General features: G+C 38.6%; 1 protein-coding gene across 3 annotated transcripts in view; it reads left to right on the top strand.

The window, feature by feature from the left end:
- The first annotated feature begins 4,372 nt into the window (after positions 1-4,372).
- The window catches only part of hpca (hippocalcin), a 43,585-nt gene continuing 25,496 nt past the window's right edge, over positions 4,373-22,461 (top strand). The window contains exons 1-2 of one of the 3 annotated variants that reach the window (XM_081375686.1): positions 4,535-4,672; positions 22,396-22,454. The gene's annotated coding sequence lies outside the window, so the exon portion shown is untranslated. Of the gene's footprint in view, positions 4,673-10,273; positions 10,396-22,395; positions 22,455-22,461 lie in introns of those variants that run through there. The other 2 variants (XM_081375685.1, XM_081375687.1) reach the window with 2 other exon arrangements.

Genomic DNA, 22,461 nt, shown 5'->3' with positions numbered 1-22,461 from the left:
GCAATGAGGTGACCTTTTTTGAATTATTTTTCTGAAATGCTATTGACAAAACCCATATTGTTCATTTTTACTTACACTTTGTCATATGAACAACCAGTCAGTAAATCACAGTTCACAGTTAGCTTATTTTAATGCTGTATCTGAATTCGAACATTCTTCCCTCATTATCTCTATTTTTGAAGAGAAAGGGTGTGAGGTCCAAATCGAGGTTTATTAATCTGCTTTCATGAGCACTCTCACTAATGTGCCTCCATGCACCGAGGAACATCCCTCTGCCCTGCCCTGTTGAAAGAGATGTTCTCCTCTATACATTACCCAGCCCTGCCAATATCATAATTACAGTAATATCCTTTATATAGGGAGGCTGCTGAGTCTAAATGACTTCCACATCGTGGAGAATACATGAAAAAGGCAATTTCCTTCACTCTGCCCATGCATCATTTATTTAGCCTAACCCTTTGGTTAGACCACGTGGGCCACAGGTGGCTTTGACAGAAGACATGACTTTATGAGACTAAGAAGCATCTGCTATTGTCAGTGATTGTGAATCTCAAATTACATACTGTATGCACACCGGTAGCTTATTTGACCTTTCAGTCTGCTTGGAGAATATCAGTTTAATATTGCTCTTCAAACACATAATGCACTGTGAAAAAGCCAAATGCATGAGTACCGCGAGAGCTTTGAGAAGATCTTCTCATTCATCCATTAATTCCATTCAGCGGTTTGTGCATCCATTTATAATGCTTTGCACTCTTTGGTTTATACGAGAACATCCGCTCTATTCAAGGTCAGAGGTGAAAGGTGTTCTAGCACCTAGTCAAAGCATTAAGACTGTGAAAAGCTCATTAAATCAATCATCACCTTGTGCTTGTGTTAAGACCTGTGTGCTTGTGTTCAGTGACCACACTTGTTGGGGTTGGTCAAACTTCTACTAAGATTATGGAGCGGCTTGTCCTGCTTCACCAGAAATAGCTCAACCCAATAATCCCCTAACTGAGCAGAGGTGACATGAACAGCGTAAGGATTATCTGTCGCTGAGCGAGACAGTGGCCAGGTGAAAGTGCCGCCTGCTTTACAGGTCTCTGAGTCTGGCAGAAATGTAACACCAGTAACCAGGCACATGGTTTCCTTTGATCGTGTGTTTTACCTTGCAGAACTGCATGCTATTATACTCTGAAGCAGAGGGCTTCCTCACTGGAGGACTGTTTATTTTAATGTTGAGGATGCATGCTGAGAACTTATGCTTGGTTTCTTATTGATGACTGAATCTGTGCCCACAGAATTTAATCTTTTCACTCCTCTGTAAGAAATCTTGCGAGGAGCACTGGTCGAGGCAAATTTATGGTGAAATTATTGTCTTTCCACTTCCGTGTTATGGCCCCAAAAGTGCTCACTGGACCATTCAGTAGCTTAGAATGGCGCCTATAACCAATGCCATCATTATGTTTTGCAACAATTAGGTTGTGAAGGTCTTGAGACAGCTCTTTGCTTTTACTCATCATGAGATGTGTCTTGTGTGACACCTTGGCAATGAAACCTTTTTGTAGGCCATCATTTGGGACTGAACCAGCTGTTATTAATTTCCACTGACAGGGGGCTGTATTGCTTTTTAATTACTGTAAGTTTTCAGCAGTTGTCTTGGCTTTCCATGCCTTTTTGCGCCTCCCTTTCTTCATGTGGTCAATACTTTTTCCCTGTGTCATTTCACATTATTACACATAACTTAATTTCTGAACTTATTTTTTTTGTTTCTTTGTATGTATGGCTTACTTGGGTTGTCACCAACATCTGGTGAACATTTCATGTCAATAGCACCTTTGGAAATATATTTACTGAGAAAAATGATGACGTGTTCAATACTTATTTCCCCGCTGTATTTCCTTTAAAATCAGGGCAGAACATGTACAATAATCTGCAGGTTTTGTCTAGGCCTAGTGGGTGCTTCCTTCTTTGTGGATAGACTGTTGTGATGTTCTCTGGGACTTTGTGTCCAGTGTAAAAACAAACAAAACAAATCCCTGAGGACAATGCAAACTCGTGAATACACAACACTAAAAGAGAGAAAATGCAACTCTGGAGCTTGGCTATAGAATAATGCTTGCCACAGCTAACAAACCAAGAGGGGGAATCGGATGAGGTGCAGTGGAAAAATTCAGTCGCATCAGTTTCTAATTCACATGGAGAGAGAAGAGAGGAGAGAGTTGAAGATATAGCAACACTAATGCAATCAACATCAGCTGAGTCAGAGCTTTGGCCTGGGAAAAGACTCCATACCAGTCATCTCAATACCAGTAACACGGCCACTCAAAACACACACACACATACTCGCTCTCATGGATCATAACATGATCATCCTCAGGATGTATTCTCCCAGGCTTTGATTAATGTATTTTCAAGTCGTTTGCCCAATCTTCCATGAGACTCTTCAGTCATGCTTTATGGACTAGACTTAGTAATGACCAGTGGTGTGATTTTAAAGCAGATTATTCTGTCTCCTATTCATTTCAGTGGATATTAATATCTTAATTTGTTAGAACTAGAATGTCTACTGTTATAATTAAGCTATAAAGTCCATTGTTCTAATCTTGATCTTGGCATTTTAGAAATCGATATCGGGATGGTTTAAAAAAAAAAAAAAAAAAAAAAAAACCTACAACAACAGAAAATCTATATTTTAATCCAGCACTATTTAAACAATTGGCAGATGCTTTTTAAAGTGACCTACGTTGGATTCAAGATATAGATTTTACTGGTTTATTCATTCCTTGGGAATCAAACCCATTAACCTTAGAATTACTGTGTTATGCTTTACTGCTTGAGATACAGGAAAACATTTGAACAGACCTCCATTTAACAGAATTGGTAATTTTACCTCCTATTCATTTCAGTGGACATTGAAATTTGTTAGAACTGGAATGTTCACTGTTAAATCTTCACTATTAAAAATTCAGCTCTTGAATTTGACGATATATATCGGGGTTGTACAAATCTAATACAAAGCAGTTATATGAATTTCTTTTCATTTTATTCCTTTTTAATTCTTGCATATTTGAATTATAACGCTGCATCCTATTTGCTACCTCAATTTAAATCGAGAAACTGAACCTGAGGAAGGCAATTTCAGTTCAATTCTGAGCCCTGTTGTCTAATAATCGAGAAGTTTTGTATGATATTGACTTTAAAACTATTCATGTTAAAGGGATAGTTCACCCAGAAATGAAAATTTGCTGTTGATTTACTCACCCTCAGGCCATCCAAGATGTGGGTGTCTTTTTTCTGAAACAGTGGTCCTTGGTAATTCATATAATGCAAGTCAATGGCTACCGTCACTTTGAGAGTCAAAAAAACATATACAGGCAAAACAAAATGAATACCCGTGGCTCCTGACGACACTTTGAGGTCTTGTGATGCGACAGGAAGCTCACGCTCCAGATTGCCGATGCTTTGGATTACAGGTATGATGCAGTAAATAATGTTCAGTTTTTTGCATAGACAGATCATTTCTCTTCATAAGAACTCAATGTATCGTCAGGAGCCACATAATTTTTTTTTGCCTGTACATGTTTTTTGCCTCTCAAAATGACGGTATATGAATCACCAAGGACCACGGTTTCAGCTAAACATCTTCTTTACATTTCTACTGAAGAAAAAAAAAAAAAAAAAACACCTACATCTTGGATGGCCAGAGTAAACTAACAGCAAATTTTAATTTTTGGGTGAACTATCCCTTTAACACGGTAACACAAAATGCCGCAAGTAGCTGCAAGTCATGATGTCAGAAAGAATGGAAGATTTTTGTCTTGATGTTTGCCTTCCTGGTGGGTCATCATGCATCTTGAGCAGATCCTGCTGGGAAGCTGTTAATTAGCTGGATCTCTGTCAAAGCTCTGCTTGGCTGCTATAGCCTTTAAGATCATGCATTAAGAAGTATTAAAGCTACTTAGTCTCACACCAGAGAGATCTCATGGTTAGGATCCTCCTCGCTTTATTGTGTTTCATAGTCATTTAGTGAAAGGAAAATCTGTTTTCTACATTCTGAAATGTCTAATGACTTAACACCATTGGAGCCTCAGATTCCCAGTATTGTGTCACCGTGTTATTATCCACCTCTCAGCAGTTGTCACGAGATCCCCTCATAGGATCTATCTATCTATCTATCTATCTATCTATCTATCTATCTATCTATCTATCTATCTATCTATCTATCTATCTATCTATCTATCTATCTATCTATCTAATCTGAACCATAATGCACTAGGTTATTGCTACTGCTGAATGTTTACAGTCAGCTATCATTCATGTTTCCCATGTGAGCTTCTTTTTTTTTCCCAGAAGGTGTTGCTGTACCCCTCTAAAAGGGCCCAGACACAGTAGCAGAGGTCCCATTCGGCGTAGTGACATCTTATTAAAACGGCACCACGTAATCCTACCAACACCCTCCCTTGCTTTAAATCCGCTCGTCCGGTGCAGTTCCGTAGACGCACAGCACAGCCTCCTCCTCTAGCAGAGCAGCGCCGCGGCTCGTGTCTCTACGGTAACATGGTGTGCAGCGCGCGGCAGCAGTAGACAGTATCACTGGACCGTAAGAGAAGGCGCTCGCGCTGCTTATCCTGCTCTCCTTCCACAACATATCAACACATCGAGGGAAACTTCGCGTTTTTTGGACACGGTAAGATGGCCAATCAACGCGTCCTGCGAATACTTACTGTAAAATATATATAAAAAAATTAATTCTTAATGACGGGAACGTTGGCTCTCCTCTTGCAGTGAGTCTGTATTGTCAAATAGCATCCCATCATAAGCACGCGTGAAATGACGAGGAAGAGATGGGGAACGATCCCAAATAAAGCCTAGTTTTAAAAAGCGACTAAACAATTGTAATTAGAGTGGAATGACATAAAATAACGCGGTTGCATTTTTTTTTGACCCAGTGATTAATAGTTCACAACACAGGATTTGGGTCATTGTACAGCCTCCGTGTCGTGTGAACAGTACTTTATGAATGAATTGATAGTTTTGTGATTATGACGGATGTAAGGAATGTTTGGATGGGTCAGGGGTCGCGCTCGACGGATGTGCGCGCTTCCAGTAATTCTGTTTTTGAACAGTCACGCGATGCTATTGTTCAAACTGACGAGCTTCTGAAGAGCTCGAGGAAGCGGGACATGAATCCTGCGCAGGCAGCACTAGGCTGCTGGGATAAATCATTAGCCTGCTCTAAAAGTGACCAATGTAAAAAAATTTTTGAAGCAATTATCTACAATGTTTATTGAATCATTATGAGCAGTAGCATACTGTACCTACATAGGCTGCGATAGACTCCAAAAGCAGTTCGGCGTGCATCTTGGGAAAAAAAAGTGACATATTTCCCTTTGTACTGCACAAGTGAGTGACAGAGTGAGTGTATATTTTATGAAGCATTTTTATGATGCTTATTTAATCTTTTCGATTAAAGATGCAAAAAACCCATAGGCTATAGCCTAGCTACCATGTTATATTCTTATTGCTTCACTGCTATTGTAAAAATCAATGAAAATAAACACATGGCCATGACATGGTCAATATTTTATTTTAATAGCCTGTTAATATGCACATAAAAATAACTCACACAATCTAAGGTCTTAGGGGTTTATACCAAAAAAAAAAACTCTAGACAAACCAATTAATGTATGCAATGTTGTTCCTTTTATTAATCTGAGTGACACATCCAAATTGAACTTGCATATGAATGGATCTTCTCCATGCCATTGATGTTGGTGAAGGCTAGGGAGACAGGCTCATCTGTAACAGTCTGTTTGTAATCAGGCTGTTGGTCCCACTGAATCCCTTCAGGACACACTTTATTCAAAGATGCACATTGATCTATGGAAGGGTTATGACATCAGGTCAGGGTGGGGTCAGGGACTTTTCATGCTTAAAGATGTGCTGATAAGTGTACAGTAAAGACTGGGGGGGGGGGTCATTCTAAATTATATTAAACACAAATTTCTATTTTTGTGTTCAATGGAAAAAATAAAACCATATGTATTTGGAACAGTGATCATGGAGCATAATTTAGGTTTTTGTTGGAGAAAATAGAAGATGACAATGACTCGAGTGCTATGTCGTTTCTGCATGCCATTAAACGCCACCATTTAAAGTAGGATGAGTGCTTGAGACACATGATGCATTGCCTTTGTGAGGCCAGAATCTCCTGTCGGGGCTTTTTCTTGGATTTCTCTTAGAAATCCCGTGGTCTCATTAGCTGTCTCATTAGTTCTCACTGTGCTGTTTTCTTTAGTTCGTCAAATCATGTGATCCTCTTTGGCAATGGTAAAAGGCTGAATAGAACGTGGATATCATCCACTCAGTATAAAATGTAACTTTATGGCACACATTATGGTGGAAACACTGGTCCATAAAACATCCACATTACTAGCTTTGAGTTAATGGACATTTGTGATAATATTAGTCATGGCACTTAATCTGAGATAAAGATGAAATTCATGGTCGTCGTTAAAATACATTAAAGTGCCCTTTGCAATTAAGATAATCAAGATATAAATATGGAAATCAAATCACATTAAGTGGCATTATTTTCAATGCAGCATTGAGACTTTTAGTGGTTCTACAATCAAAAAAGCCCACAAACATTTTGAACACTGTGAGTAACCAAGCTCTGTGTGTGCCTTACCTGACCACTGCGTTCCACTCAGCCCGATTGTGGCTGCACTGTGGGATGTGATTGTGAGTGTGAGAACCTTTTCAGGAGAGGATGTGGCTTTTGCACCCCACTGAGAAGTTCTTGCTTCCTTTTTTTTATTGCATACCCAGATCCAGCCTTGCACTGCGCCTTCCATTAGACTGCAAAAAGGCAGGCCAATTACTCTCAGCAGCCGCATTATGGTTGATTCTAAGGAGCTCTCTCAGAACCGCTATGTTGTTCTGCTAGGAAAGTGTGTGGTAGGATGTGAGTATTTGTGTGCTCAAGTGTTTCTAGGTTCGCCTTTGTCTGTGAGTAAATGCAATCGGTGTCATGCAGTTTTTAATGCCCGTTGGCTGCAGAGAAACTTAAGAGCAATAAAAAATCTGTGGCTATTGCTGGAAATGCATGAGTGCCCTTGTTAAAGTCCCCATGAAATCAAAATAGTCACAAAAAGTGTTGGGGCTTTTAGTATGAATATGTTAGCCTTAGTGTTAACTATAAGCTAGTGTGCTCCAAACCAATGACAAAATTCGCATTTAGAAGATATAATTATTTAAAACTAACAGTCTCTCACTTCTGCCAATATGGATCAATGATGTTGATGACATCACTTTGCACATCATCGCCCCCTACACTATAAATATAAGCTGAACCTGTGGCTGAAATCAGTAACTTGTACATACATTTTGTAAAAACAATGGGTTGTACATTAATATTAATATTAGCTCAAATGATCTATAGGGAATTTTAATAATTAATCATGAATATGATTAATATTTTGTATGTTACAGTTACATTAATTTATCGCAGCTGAACTAGATTGATATATGAACGATTACCATAACGGGTTATGGTTCGTCATTACATCAATTGTTCTTATTTCAGCTCGAAGTTATGGGATAACTTTAATGGAATTAATTTAGTTATCAAACAATCTGTTTGTCCAGCGAACAGATTGTACGTAAGATTAACTTAACTCTCAAGGAAAATTATCCTTCTTACAAACACGAGAAAGAGTATCTTTTCCAGGCCTTGAAAAGACAACTTTCTATGTTTGTAAAATTAGCTTACTTAAATCGTAGGCTACCAAGATAAAGCATATAGCTAAGATCGAACATTTCAGGGACTAAGTAACATGGGCAATTAAATCAGAGTCAGTCAAGGGCATATGGAATTTAATAATTGGACTAATACTACATCGAACTAAGGAATACAAGTTCTACAATTTACACGAGTAAATATGTATGTACAGGACACGTAAACAAAATACAAGACTAAACGGATAACAGATGAGAGAGGGAGAGGAAGGGAGAAAGTGAAACTAAAGTTTCAGGACGAGAGAGATCACCGAGATGATCTCAGCATGGCAAAAATCACAGACAGTAACCCGTAAGAGACAACAAAGAAATCACATTGTAAGTTCAATTCAATAATCGATACTTGCATGGCACATGGTTCTCTTTGTATTTGCTGAAGAAGAGCTCCTTTAAGAGCGGGGCGTGTTTCCTCGTGTCTTCGGGGCGCGTAGACTCGCGCGCAGTTTAAAGGTTCACTGAAACGTGAAGTGGCCAGAAACATGATTCAGAGTTCGGTTCCCTTTGTGGAGGGAGTAACGAATATGAAAATAAAACTTAGTAAAGAAAATAAAACGGAGATGAGGACTTCCTAGGTCCCATGGAGCCAGGAATTTCCTCAGACGCAGTGCTCGTGCACGTCCTCAATGAAGAGGAGCGCGCGCCGCGGGATTTTCAACAGAGTCTTTTCCTTTGAGTTGAAGTTGTCGGCTGAAGTTCGAAGACGAAACAAAACTAAAAGACTTAAAGAAAATAAAATATAAAGCCCCCTAAACGGGAGCCATTGATGGTCTCCCTGATGAGGAGGGTTCGAACAAGCAGGAACAAACAAGACGAAAGAAAATACCGAACTCAACTCAGCAGAACGCGGAGTGTAACCGCTTTTCTAGGGCACAGGAATTTCACTCCTCCCTGGGGCTTGAGCCAATTGGAATGCGAAATTCCAGGCGGGAGAAAAGTTCTTTGTCTCACTATGAGTTGGATTTGCATGTTTTATGGCAGTCTTAGGATCATGCCATTTCTACGTTAAACAATTATAACTGCAGTAAAATGCATTTTATCATAATTTGGTATCCATATCTTTCCTACGGGTATATGGAGGTTTAATTCAAGACCAAATTTGGTATGTTTAAAAGCTACGGCCTAGAAGTACCTTCTTACTCTGTAAGATAAGTATTAAAAGTTCGATTAACAAACTGGGAATAAGACTAACCTAAAATGTGATGTGCATTTACAAGTGGGAATGAAAATTGGACTTTTTAAAAAGATCCACATGGCATATCTATGATTGCAACAGGGTGCACATCTGAAACATTATTCCTTTAAGGTTTACAAGAATACAACAACCCATCACAGAGAAGAACAATCGTGGAAAAGAGAAATTACATTCAGGTTTACATATTTCTTCAATGGTTATACATATAGAAAATGTAGGATTTAAGTAAGGTTAAAGATTAACACTGCTCCACTCCTAAAATCTTTGTTGCTGGACATTCCTTTAGGCAATAAAACAGCAAAGTGGGGGGAAGGCAATTGCCAGAGAATATTGTTGAACATTCTCTAACTAAAACACTATTGATTAAAGAATAGATTTCAAAACCACACCTCTATTATAAAGCCAAACTAAATCACACATGCCTAATGTAATTCTACATAAATTAAAGTATATTCTATCCTAATTTAAACACAAAGGGATGTTTGTGTGTGTTTGTGTGTGTGTAGAAAGTTTCAAGTTTCGTTATCTCTCTGTGGTCCAGAGAGGGGAAAGGGGGGGTTCGGAATGTCTCTGAGGTGAAATTAGTGTCGTAAAAGTCAATTGGCCGACTAGCTGGAGCCAAAGCCTGATTTGCACTCACGAGTTCAAAGTGCACCAGCTTTTGTATTCAGGAAGAAATGTTTTTAGCAACACAGAGTATTTGAATTTGTTAATTCAAACCAACGACGAATGATTCGATAGCCAATGTTGTTACAATTTACTATTTTCTACATGGTGAATGGGACATAGTGCATTATAGAGGGAATAGGGAATGATTCAGACAGTGTAAATATGGTTTACATTGGGGCGAATGAAGTCTGGTTTCGCGTTAGTGTCACGCGAACCACCGCAGCGCGCACACAGTCTGCTCTGGTCCAGAGACACGATAACACAGAGCGGATCATATGTGCGAGCCGGCGCAGACCAGAAAACATATCGGACCCAGAATTCTGCACAGAATGTTATATTTTAAAGCGAGATGGAGGAGATTAGGAGGAGAAATGGTTAGAGATTAGGAGGAAACTACGTCTTTACCGAGCTCAACGGCTCATCACGAGCTGTGTTGTAAACTATTGGCTATTTAAAAAAAGGGGAGGGGCTGTTTGATATGTCCCACCCTCTATTCCTGTTTCAGTGAAAACACATTGACTAATGCTGCGCATTTCAAGGCACTTCAGTTTAAGTATAGTAACTTCCATACTTGCAACACTGAGATTAAGCTGCCCAAAATGTGAAGTTGTCTCAAGTACTTCTGTCTCCTTTTCTATGAGGTCATGCTGACCGACAGTGCTTCTGTACGTGGAGTTGAGAGAGCTCTTTCAGTGGATCTTCCCACTGTTCAGATGGGCTGGCTTATTTTCAACATGTACTGAGCCCTGGTGAGTCAGTTCCTTTTGCTGTCATATCTTGGACGACCTTTCATTGACACTGGGGAGTTAAGAGGACCTCTTGAACTTGATGAGAGTTGCACTTGGCATTTAGGGATGACTTTGCTGTAGACAAAGATAAGCAGAGGAAAGCAAATATAAAGTCAGTTGCGTAGGGTTTTCCTCATTTGAGAAATACTGGTTCTTTGTGCAAACGGAGAAAAAGTAAGCAGTGAAGTGTTTTTTTCGACAGAAAAAAAATTGGTAAACCTTCTATTATTCACCATTTTAACTTGTGGAATTAATGAATTATTTGTATTTATTGGCATTTGTTACCCTGAAACCTTTAAGTTAAAAAAAATAAAAAAAAAATAATAGATTTTTAGGTGATACAGCATCTACTCCACAAGGTGTCAGTAAAAAGTTCAAGCCCAATGTTGTATCAGTTATTTAAGAAGATGAACGAAAGCCAGCGAAGCCAAAAGAAAAAGCGCACTTTAAAAATACACATGACAACTGGAATACTGATAGAAAATTATGCTTGAGCATTACTTGCATATTACTTGCACAGCTGGATGTTTCTAACACTTCTAAAGAGCTTGATTACCTGGTTGAGGTGTGTTTAATTAAGGTTGGAGATAAACTCTGCAGGACGTTAGCCCTTCAGGAGCAGTATTGGGAATCCCTGCTCTAGAGTAAATCATAAGGACTCTAATAACTTTGACATACTATGAGAATCCTCTAAGGATTTGCGGATACTAATATACAAAATGAGAGCAACCGTTGAAGGTCAACGCACACAATTAGTCTTCAGACTCCCTTGGTCTGACAGACTGATGTTGAGAGTTATGTCAAGATGATAGTGGACAAAGGTCAACACAGTTTACACAGACACAATCATTATAGGATCAAAGTAAGCCAACCGCATGGCACATTTGTTCCCAGGCATGGGGATTGTGGGGCTTCTCTTCCTGCTCTGAGACTGTGTGCTGTGCTACATGATAGCGGTTGAAGGAGAAATTCGTGCTGAGGGGGCAATTTGCGTTCTGACGAAAGGGGATGTGTATTTTTAGTCTTGGCCTCATCACAACAGGAAATGGGATAGTAGGCTCCATAATGTCTCAACTAACATACTTTTTAAGACATTTCTGTTTCCCTTTCTCCCAACCCTTAACACAATTTTCCAAGCCCTCCCCCTAAACAATAGGTGGAATAGTTCATCCTTATTTGGGAATGTCGTGGCAGTAGTGTGAAGTCCTCAAATAGTTTTAGCATATAGATTTGTGTACTGCAAATATGTCTTAGCCAGACTATATACCCTTGTAAATCACCCTTTATGTTTGTAATGTTTAATTGAATCCACATTGGATTTGAATAGCCATATTGAGTGAGACACTCTCATTAACTCTTTCCCCGCCAGAGTTATATCTTTTTTATCAACACTTGAATGTGGGTAAGTTTCATAAAAATGCAGTATTTTGAAGCTGGAAAAAATTGTGTTTTTTCCAAGACTACAAGGTGCATAAGCAATGATTTTATAGTTTGTTGATTCTTTTTTGTCTTTGTTTTTGATTTTGAGATTCTGTACTTTTTCAGAAGATAAATAATAGCGCCCCCTACCGTTTAACAGTGAAAACAAGGAAACACCAGAAAATTCTGTCAATGGCGGGAAAGCGTTGTCTCATAAATGACGGAAAATTCAAACGAATACTTAAGGCACCACCCACACACTACAAGATAATCGGCTGATTTTGGTCCCAAATTCTCCCCTTTCGACAATCCTATAGGTAAAGTCCCGATTATCTTGAGGATTCTGCAGATTATCTCATCAGATTTTCCTGTGGTGTGAGGTGTGTTAAGAGTGGAGGACAAACGTGCAAGCACTCTGTAGATTGTCATGTGGAATGAAACGATACCAAATCAGAAAGCGAGAGATTTTGCGAGATTTCCCGTGTTCACAGTCGGGACTCTGGTTGTTTGTGACTCTGTTATTGTGCGGTCTGTGGTGTGCTGTCTTGGTCACATCCCTGCACTCCACACACTACAGCAGGGATCAGCAACTCCGGTCCTGGAGGGCCACTGTCCTGCAGAGTTTAGCTCCAACCCTAATTAAACACACCTGAACAAGGCAATCAGTGTTTTCAGGATTACTAGATAGATACAGGCAGGTGAGTTTTTATCAGGGCTGAAGCTAAACTCTGCAGGACAGTGGCCCTCCAGGACCGGAGTTGCTGATCCCTGCACTACAGGAACAAAGTTTTTTTTTATCATTATGTTTGTGGTCTCTAATAATCTGATAAGACTTTAAAAATCTTTTATTGTTGGCCAGCCTTTAGTCTATTGTACATGTTTCGTTTCTCAACCATGAGTTTGCAGAGTTTGAATCCAAATCTCAGGCGTGATAGGAAAGAGTTACTTGTCTTGCTGTCCTTTCATGGGACATGCTGAGGTTTGCATACTGTGCTGATGTGTGGACATCCATAAGGGTCAGCACTTTGAAGATCTGGCTGAATCTGGCCATTTTGAAGCCTGTTTTGCTCATCGTTGGAGACCTACGAAGTGAGAGATCAGTTCTCCTTGACCTGAATACTATGGTGCCCTGGGCAATTAAGGTGTGGTGAGAATAATTACGATGTGGGATGGAGGGTGTCCTCTGAGTCTGGCACATTTTAGTGTGTAGTGTTAAAAATGGGAATGAGCTGCACTACATTCTGCTTCCAATAATGGAAACTTCCACAAAACCCGTTGCACTCTGTGGCATGAAAAAAGTGTTTAAAAAAAAATCACAGAACAAATTAAGACCTGATATCTCTGTGAACGTGAGGAGGATTTATTTTTTGCTGTTAATCCACACTATGGATTATTCGATGGGTGATACTTGGAAATCTAAGCCTGAGTTTTTGGCATTGTATATTATATAGTAGTATAGTCAAATGATAGCAAATAAAATATCTTCCAGCATTATCAATTGCTGTAAGTTGATGAATTTAGATGAAGTATTACACATTTCTAATCATAATTCACTGTAAATGTTTGAAAACACCAATGCACTAGACTTTTTAAAGGCTGTCAGTAGATCAGCTTTTGGCTGATAATCTCAAATCAACCTGGTCAATATATCACTGCTACTGTAGATATATAAATAACTACTATTAAATCTATATACTATTAATAGTATATAGTATACTATCATATACTGTTATTCAATATCTAAATGATATAGTTTAATGATGGGAAATGATTAAATTAAAAATGAAATAATTAACAAAAAAAAAAAATAGACAAATCTGTTAAATATACAAATATCGTCTGATTAATTGTTATGGATGATAAATTGCTGTATCAATTTCCATAAAAGATATTCTTAATTTTATATTCAAAATGACCAATATTTAACAAAAAAATTAACAAGTAAAAAAAAAAAAAAAAAAAAAAAGACAAGCTAGCAGTTTCTTTCATCATCTCAAGTCGAAGTTAATGCAGTATGACACTGGACTAAGGGCCTTTATGAATTCTATCCAAAAGGAACAAAAAACAAAGCTAAATAAAGCTCCATAAAGATCACCTAAGCTTGTTCATTTAAACATGCCAGCCTGAAGAGGTAAACTGAACTCCCCAGCTGAGTCTTGGTTCCTCCCAAGCTTTCTCACGAATCTAACCTAAATATCTCAGGGAGTTTTCCCTTGCTATTGTCACTGCTGTGAGTTTTTCCGCATGAGGATTTTAAGGCACTACTCTGTGTATAGTTTGCTTTTAATGATTTGCATTGTCAAAATGGTTAAATCAATTCAAATTGAATTGAAAATATGGCGTAAAAACCCTGATACGATGTAGTCGTAGCCTCAGAGACTACAGATGGTGCTCTTCTGCTTACGCTCTCCCCACTGCCTGCTTTCTCTTTCCTCATTAGTGGATTCTGAAATGTTGGTAATGGAGGCTTAAGGAACATGTCAGTAGTCTGGCACAATATGGCAAATGGAACAAGCGTCTGTTGGAAGAACAGATGTGATTTGTAAGTCTATAGCAGTTGATGAGTGCCTGAAGACCACCAGAAACCAAGTTAGCAGAATTCACAAGCTCAGACAAGTGACTGCAGGCTGAACTGTAGAGCACAGAGATGTTCTTGTCAGCAGTAAGAGTTTTTAACCTGTTCTTTTGCCTCAGGGAAAACTGATCAACTTCTGAGCAGAAGGGGAAAAAAGAAAGAAAGAAAAACCCAATTTCATCTCTTTCTTCATACATAATAATAAAAACAACTGAAATTAATGAGCAGCTAAACCCCTTCACTTTAAACCTCTCTCCAATTTGCGTTGGGGTTCTGATCAACCTGTCAAGGTTTATTTTTCCTTGCATAACTAATGTTTTGCTCTTCCCTTGTAAAAAAGAAAAGTGCTTAATTGCATTGAATGTGCACTTTTGTTGCGTACTTCAAATCCTAAAAGCATATTTTTACTTGCAGAAAAATAACATTAATGAAATAAAACCTCTCTAAAAGAGAGTACACTTTCAAGACTGTTAAAAAGTGCACTTTGTTTGCTTTGTTATTATTATAATTGCTATTATTATTCTTTTATTTAATTATTTTATTTTTTATATACCATTACTGTTAATTAACATAATCCAAGGTAGTTTGTTATAGGTTGGTGAGGGATTGAAAATGTAAAAAATGCAATCTCTGTACAAACAATAGCATTTGTCTTTGGAATAAAATAAAGAGAAAAAAAAGTGCACTTTGTAATAGATTGTAATATTTACCATAAATGCTTCTCAGTACATTTGGCTGTACACTTTAAAGGAGAACTCCGGTCAATTTTAACATTGAGCTCATTTTAACATTCGAGTTCACGCGCGTGATCATAGGTAACTAAACCTATGCGCGTGAACTCGGCAATCGACTACTTTGGACTTCAACCGAAAACAGGATGTAAACACAGGTATTTGCGCTGGCTTTAATAACATCATTTTTATACATATCTTTCACATCTACTGCAGTCAGATTCACTCGTGTTCACTCTGAAGGAATCACATTTTCTGTGCACTTGTAATGACACATCAAGGATGTTAAGAGGCTAAAAGCAGGTTTAAAACTTGCCCCATTGAAGTCAACAGGGTGCAAATTTTAAAAATAGAATAACTCGGTGTAGGCAACACCTGATTTTTGTCGTTGTTCTCTGTATTGACAGCACTCCAAATGTACAAAAAAATGAGCTCAATGTTAAAATTGACCGGAGTTCTCCTTTAAGTTAATCATATGTCAAATACAATAGAAGTTATTATGAAATTACATTTAAAGAGTCCCACTTAAGTTGGTCAAAAAATCACTCTAAAGTTCAACTAATTGCATTGAATATAAATTCAAACTATAATACATTTTCATTGAATTGTAAATAACATGCAATTAAGGGTCAGGTTTACTTGCGCCAGCACAAACCCTCTGAACCCTCTTCGGGGTTTACTAAAGACACGCAGTGAAAAATTAGCGCTGAAAAGGTGTGGACGCAGTTGTTTTTGTGGCTGTATTGCATATGCATTTGTAGGAGTTTCCCATTCAGATGCCAAATTTATGGGCGGAGAGTATTTAAATTAATCATGCAACGCGATTTACTAGGTTTGTGCTAATTAATTTACTGGTATTTACAGCTTAATTAAATGCCCCCAAAAATGTCCTACTCCTGGTAGATTGCGTTGGTCATTATGGAAATGATCCGCCTGCGTCTGTTCTTAATATTTGATGTAGAAGACTTTGATGTGTCTTCCGATATTGATGGGATGATATCTTTGAATACTGAATTGCTCACAGCCCTTATCACCTCCTTCACTAATAAGATCAGACTCTCTGCGAAAAGCTATTTGTGTTCCTCGAGCTAGTACACTGAAAGCTGATGAGTGGGATTTACAGCTGCAGAAGGACTCGTGCAACAGGTAACTCTGCAGGGATGAATGATACGCTGCCTTCGCTTCACTCCACTGCGTTGCACGTCCCAGGGGGAAAATGGGAAATCCTAAGCAAAAAGTTACATTCTAATTACGTTACCTCCATAATTCATGTTCTCCTGAGCTAATGTGCAGACGGCAGAACAGGAAATTACAACAACCCAAACCCTTAAAAACATGGCCGCAGTTTTTAGAGAAACTGTGCCCTGAGTGCCCTGTGTGTTTCTCTACCCTGATCGTGACTAATGACCTTCAGGCACAGTTTGAGGAGACACTGTAGATATCAGGATTGGGCAGCAGCAGGCGGCTCCACAGCGCTTTGAAGTGATTTATGTGTTTGTGTCTTCTCCTGGCTGAACAGTCAGTTCAGTGCTGGACTGGTTTGCATGAGACCGCGAATCTGGCAGTAGGAACTCGATCCCTCAGCAACTTCAAGCAGGCGGACGTTTGAGGCAGGAATTAATGGATTTGTTAAACTTCAGTGGTTTTGCAGAAGTTCTGAAGTAACTCTCTGGGGTGAATCTAAATTGTGCTAATTGCAATATTTTAATAAGCGTTGCCATATATATTTAATCCATCATCGATAACAGAATACTAGATCTTCTGTGTGCGTTTGTGTAAGCAGGATGTGCAGAGTAAGGTGTTATCTGAATTAATCTGTGCTTGTACAGCTGGGAGATTATCCAGTTGACATATCTCTATGTTGATGTTATGTTGGCATAAAATGCGCATGGAGGTTAACAGTGTTGTAGTCGAGACCAGCTCACTCGAGTCCGAGTCGAGACCGAGACCAGAGAGGGTCGAGTCCGAGTCGAGACCGAGACCAAAGAGAGTCGAGTCCGAGTCAAGACCGAGACCAAAGAGAGTCGAGTCCGAGTCGAGACCGAGACCAGAGAGGTTGGATAACCTAAGGTTGGGTCTAAAAAACCAGACCTAAAGATATCTTCAAGAATATGTAAAATATTTGGTGGTAACAATAAAATTGGCACCATACTCAAACAGTAAATCAAATATACCATGGAATCATGTACACTGTAATGGTAAAAAGGCCACATAGTAGGTGGTGTGTAAAGGTCATTTTATTACAATTATTACTTACAATTATTACAATCAGTAAGTGCTCTTGTCCACATTACAATACAAATAATAGAGAGAAATATGTAAGGGATAATGTATAGCGAGGTGAAATCAGCCTGAATCAGCCTGAAGGGGTTGTATTCATAACAACCGCCTCGCTATACATTATCCCGCTTATTACATGACTACCTACCAAATAAATCAATAATTTGACACAAAATATTGATTTAAAAAGGAGCTTATTGATTTAAAAACTATTATATTGCTTCCAACTGCGTCCATAGCAACGCTCTGTTTTTCATGGCAACGGTGTGTTATTATACTTCGCAGCGGACTGTTATCAAGAAATATCAAGAAATAACAGCGTTTACGCGCGTCCGGGGCGTTTAGCGCGGCGCGGTGGACGCGAATTCGACTCAGTCGCGCGTCCTACTGCACACGAATTCTGTGTGGCTCTTATATGCAAACTGAATTATGGATGATAAGGCAGACATTTTCAATACATAGTTGAGCTAGAGGCTCCACATCACATCTGACCAGGCTCCTGCTGCATTTGCGTGGCGCGAACGTTAGTCTCAAGTCATGCGCAGTTACGCACAAGAAAGTCAGCAATCATTGGACGTTTCAATCAAACAACAATTTAAAGAAATATTAACATACAGTAACAATCATGAAATATTTTGAATGGGACTCGAGTGGACTCGGGAATAAGTCCGAGTCCTAATATGTTCGAGTACGAGTCAATTCCGAGTCAAAATGCACACGAGTCCATGACAAGACCGAGACCATTAAAATATGGTCTCGAGACCGAGTCCGAGTCTCGAGTACACAACACTAAACTAGGGTAACTGTGCTGTATTTTTTCCCCCAATTGTGTTATGTCTCTGTTATCTTGTCCACATTCATATTAGGAGCTGATAAGAGTAAAGTGGCATTTCAAATGGCTGAAAGTTATTAAATTGCACTGTACAGTTTTTTAAAGTCAACATGAAATGATATTCACAAGCCATTTTACTTATGTAATCTGACCTTTCTGGGTGAAATGGGATATACTGTGATTAAAACATGTTGAGAGAGAGAGTTGAGTTTATTCATAGGGAATTTATTGGATCTTGGAAAAACAAGTTGTGGAGAGGTTTTTATTGGCTGAACTTTAAGCAGCCTTGATTTACTGTATGTCAGCTGAATCAGAATCGTAAAAAGAAATATTTTAGTTATGAGTTGTGAGATTGTAGTCTAAATTGAGAAAAAGGGTGATGTAAAAAATGTAAAAATTCATTTTTTATGTTAAACCAACAATATTTTTTTATAGGGATGCACCGAAATGAAAATTCTGGATACACTTGGCCGAAAACCGATACCGAAACTGATTATATATAAATATTTTTTGTATAATTGTATTATTATAAGACTTTTTAATTAAATACAATAATTTAATGAATCTGAATTTAAAACGACTTATTTAAAGAAACATACAAAAATTGGACAGAAAATAGGCCTATATTAAATAATTTCAATATATTATTCTTCATTCAGTTCTATGCAACATAACTGTTTATGATAGTCAGATTTAACGGGATTATTTTTTAACCAATTATTAAAATAAAATAGTCCTATAAATCTATTATTATCAGAGCATCAGCCACACACACACGGAGCCGAATATTGAGTAGAGAGCGCACACAGAGCGACTGATTTGCTTTCTTAGTGTAGAAAAGGCCGCCTACTGATCTAATGCGTAAAAATCATGGGAAGTGCGCTAACCAGATGGGATTTAAACTTTAAATTTAAAGTTTGCGAGCTAATTTCATCCATTAGATCAAAAGATCTGAAAAGTTCATACATTTACCCACCCATAGGAATGCACAATATATTGGCCACCATCGGCAGATATATGTTAATTTTTAATGTTATCGTTATCAGCCCGATAAGAAAATCTGCCGATATATTAGACCCGATAAATAACGGATGATTTCCTTCAGCTGAGACACATCAGATGTGCACTGTTTGCCATGATGGTATTGAATCGCTTAAAATATCCCTTCAAAAAGAAAAATACGGTTAAGTGCAACATGTGCAGCGCAAGTCTGTCATATAGGCTATCAAAAATTATATAAACATTTGGATTTAGATTTATCGGCTATATTGGTTATCGGCTTTCAAATGTAAAGAATTATCAGTTATCGGTATCTGCATCAGTATCGATGCATACCTACCCAAGACCCTCCCCTCGAAGAAATCAGCACAGAAGTGGTCAAAAGTGGACAAAAGAGATGGATTAAAACACCAGGTGTGAATGGTTATGTGTCTCGCTCGTCTACTTGTGATCCTATCAACCAAAATGCATATTAATACCAGGTATAAACAGGGCCTAATTCACCATTGCTCTCAGTCTGTCTTAAAAATTAAAGGTACACTGAGTAGGAATTTCTCCCATCTAGCGGTGAAATTGTATTTTGATTCAAACAAATAGTGCTCTCTAGCGCCTCACTTTTTCTAATGCGTGTTGCAACTACGGTAGCCGTTATGTACCAAGAAGCTATGACAACATGTCGTCCAATAGCACTTCATCGAGTTTAACTATACATGTTGTACTGTTATGCTGCTAGAGTTGGGGTACTCGAACTCGGACTCGGACTCGAGTCCGGTCTCGAGTCCAATTTTTAATGAACTCGGAGTTGTCACGCACTCGGACGAATTTGTACTCGGACTTGACACGGACTCGGACATTTTAGACTCGGAAAATTTGCAGAGTACAGTCGAGTCCGGGCACTGGAGGACACAATATTATTCAAAAACGAAACGAAACGAAACTGCTTACATTGTGTTGTGTCAGTGTTGAGCATTGTAGCCAATCACAGATATGTATATTAAGCGCATGAACACAGTGGCCAATCAGAGGCGTTTTGAGTCACCATGCGGAGAAGTCACTCAAAGCGTTCAGAATCAGCGCGAGTTTGATCCTTTCGCAAATCTCCTAATAAACAACAAAGTCTTGACGCGATATAAATAAGAGATTCGCTGTGCAGTGCGGACAACTTCAGTGTTTATGACGAGAGTTTCAGTGAGAGTGCAGAACGCGGTAAGTAAGTGATGGCTTAAAGTGTGCGCTACTGACAATCTAAATAATATATTTTTTCATGCTTGTAGAGGACCAGTGGTTACGTTCACACTGTAAATTAAAAAGAGTGATAACTGCATTTAAATGTGGGAGAGAATCAGCAGAATTTTAGTCCTGTGAGTCATGAAATTGCGATGATTGTTATGATTTTTGTTACATTGATTTAGCCTACACTTTAGTCATACGTTTAGGCTACATACACCTTGCAGAATCTCCAAAATGTAATATTTATTTATTTTTTAATGAGGATGATCATAAAAACATTGTTTCTATTTAGTACTGCCCTGAAAAATCTTTTTCACATAATGGATGTTTAATAGCCTAGTCCACAAGAAAAAATACAAACACAAAATACAAGACAAATTACATAAGCTTGATTTTAATATTGTGTTTCATTACCTGAATGATCCACAAGTTTTTTACATGGTTGTTCATGAGGAAAAATCCTCCAGCTCCTGCACATTCTTTGCTTTTCCAGCATCTTCTGCATATTTGACTCCTTACTAGCAGTGACTATGATTGTGAGATCCATCTTGTCACACTGAAGACAACTGATGGACTCATACACAACTATTACAAACCCTGCAAACATTTAGTGATGCTCAAGAAGGAAGCATTAGGAGCCAGGGGGTGTACATTTTTAACTGGATCATTGGTGTAAATTGTTCTTATTTTATTTATAAACTCATTAATTAATTTAGTCCTGCCATTTAGAGGCTAAATAAGATATTAGCATGTAAAACAAAATAAGATAATCAAAATAAATAAAAATGTAAAAACGTCATCTTGCTCAAAAGTTTACTCCTGGCTCTTAATGCATCGTGTTATATTCTTGAGCATTACCTTGCAGAATCTGAAAGATGTACGATAGGTAAACGTATGACTGTAACTATACATTGGAATCATTTTGTAAGGTTTAACATATTAATTTAAGAGCTCAGTGTTGAGACCTTTCACTGGAATTTGATTGACATGCGATCTGACCAATCATAATGCAGATACCTGCCATTTTTGTCCGACAAACAAACCAAACCAGATAGTAGATTAAAGTCATTGGACTTGAACTTGAAAAATGGTGTGTATTGAATTCTTTTTGCAGTTTTGATGTTCATTCATGTTTAATTCGTGCTATAACTAGAAGATATTATCAGTTCATGTGCTGCTTGAGTTGAGGCCTATATTAAAGCACCACAAAATGGTGTGTATTGTTTTAATTTCATAAAAATTACAAAATTTGAAAGCTGAGACTTTATTTCATACCAGAAGTAGCCTTGTTTTGTCTGTTGGTGCATTGTCAGTGTCCTCTTTGCTCCGCAATATATATTTCACTGTGTGAGAACATGTGGAGTGAGAGCGGAATGGCTTGTCGGACGTAGTGACAGTAAGAGGGGCGGGTCTCTGTGAAAGGTCAATTTAAAACCATTTAAATCTTTGTGGACTCGGCCGGACTCGACTCGGACTCGGATGTTAAGGACTCGGACTCAAGTGCGACTCGGCCCTCTTTGGACTCGGACTTGGACTCGGACTCGATTGTTAAGGACTTGGACTCGACTCGGACTCGACAATGGTGGACTCGGACCCAACACTATATGCTGCCTATATAATGAATTACACAACCAAGCAAATTGTGATTTAGACCGTAACATTGACTTACCTGTCGAGAAGAAAGCAGGCAACTTCAGCGTCCCTTTCAAAGTCTTTCTCCTTCATTAGCTCTTTCCACCTGGGAAAAGCTATCCCGATATTTACCCTCATTTTATTAATTCGCCGGTTTCGTTTGTTTTTTTGGCGAGGAGGATTCCTTCCCGTGCAGTGCAGCCTTTCAAATTCGCCGATTTCGTTCGACAAGTGCCTCTCACTGATCTCCTTGTCCGTTTCAGCTGGTTTCAGTCACGTGATGCTGTCTCTGAGCGAAAACGCGTTATGGAAACGCGTTGAGGTAGGCT

Source organism: Scardinius erythrophthalmus (assembly GCF_964197995.2).
Source record: "Scardinius erythrophthalmus genome assembly, chromosome: 10".
Taxonomy (NCBI): domain Eukaryota; kingdom Metazoa; phylum Chordata; class Actinopteri; order Cypriniformes; family Leuciscidae; genus Scardinius; species Scardinius erythrophthalmus.
The sequence above is the reverse complement of the archived record's forward strand: the minus strand, read 5'-3'. Positions and strand labels throughout refer to the sequence as shown.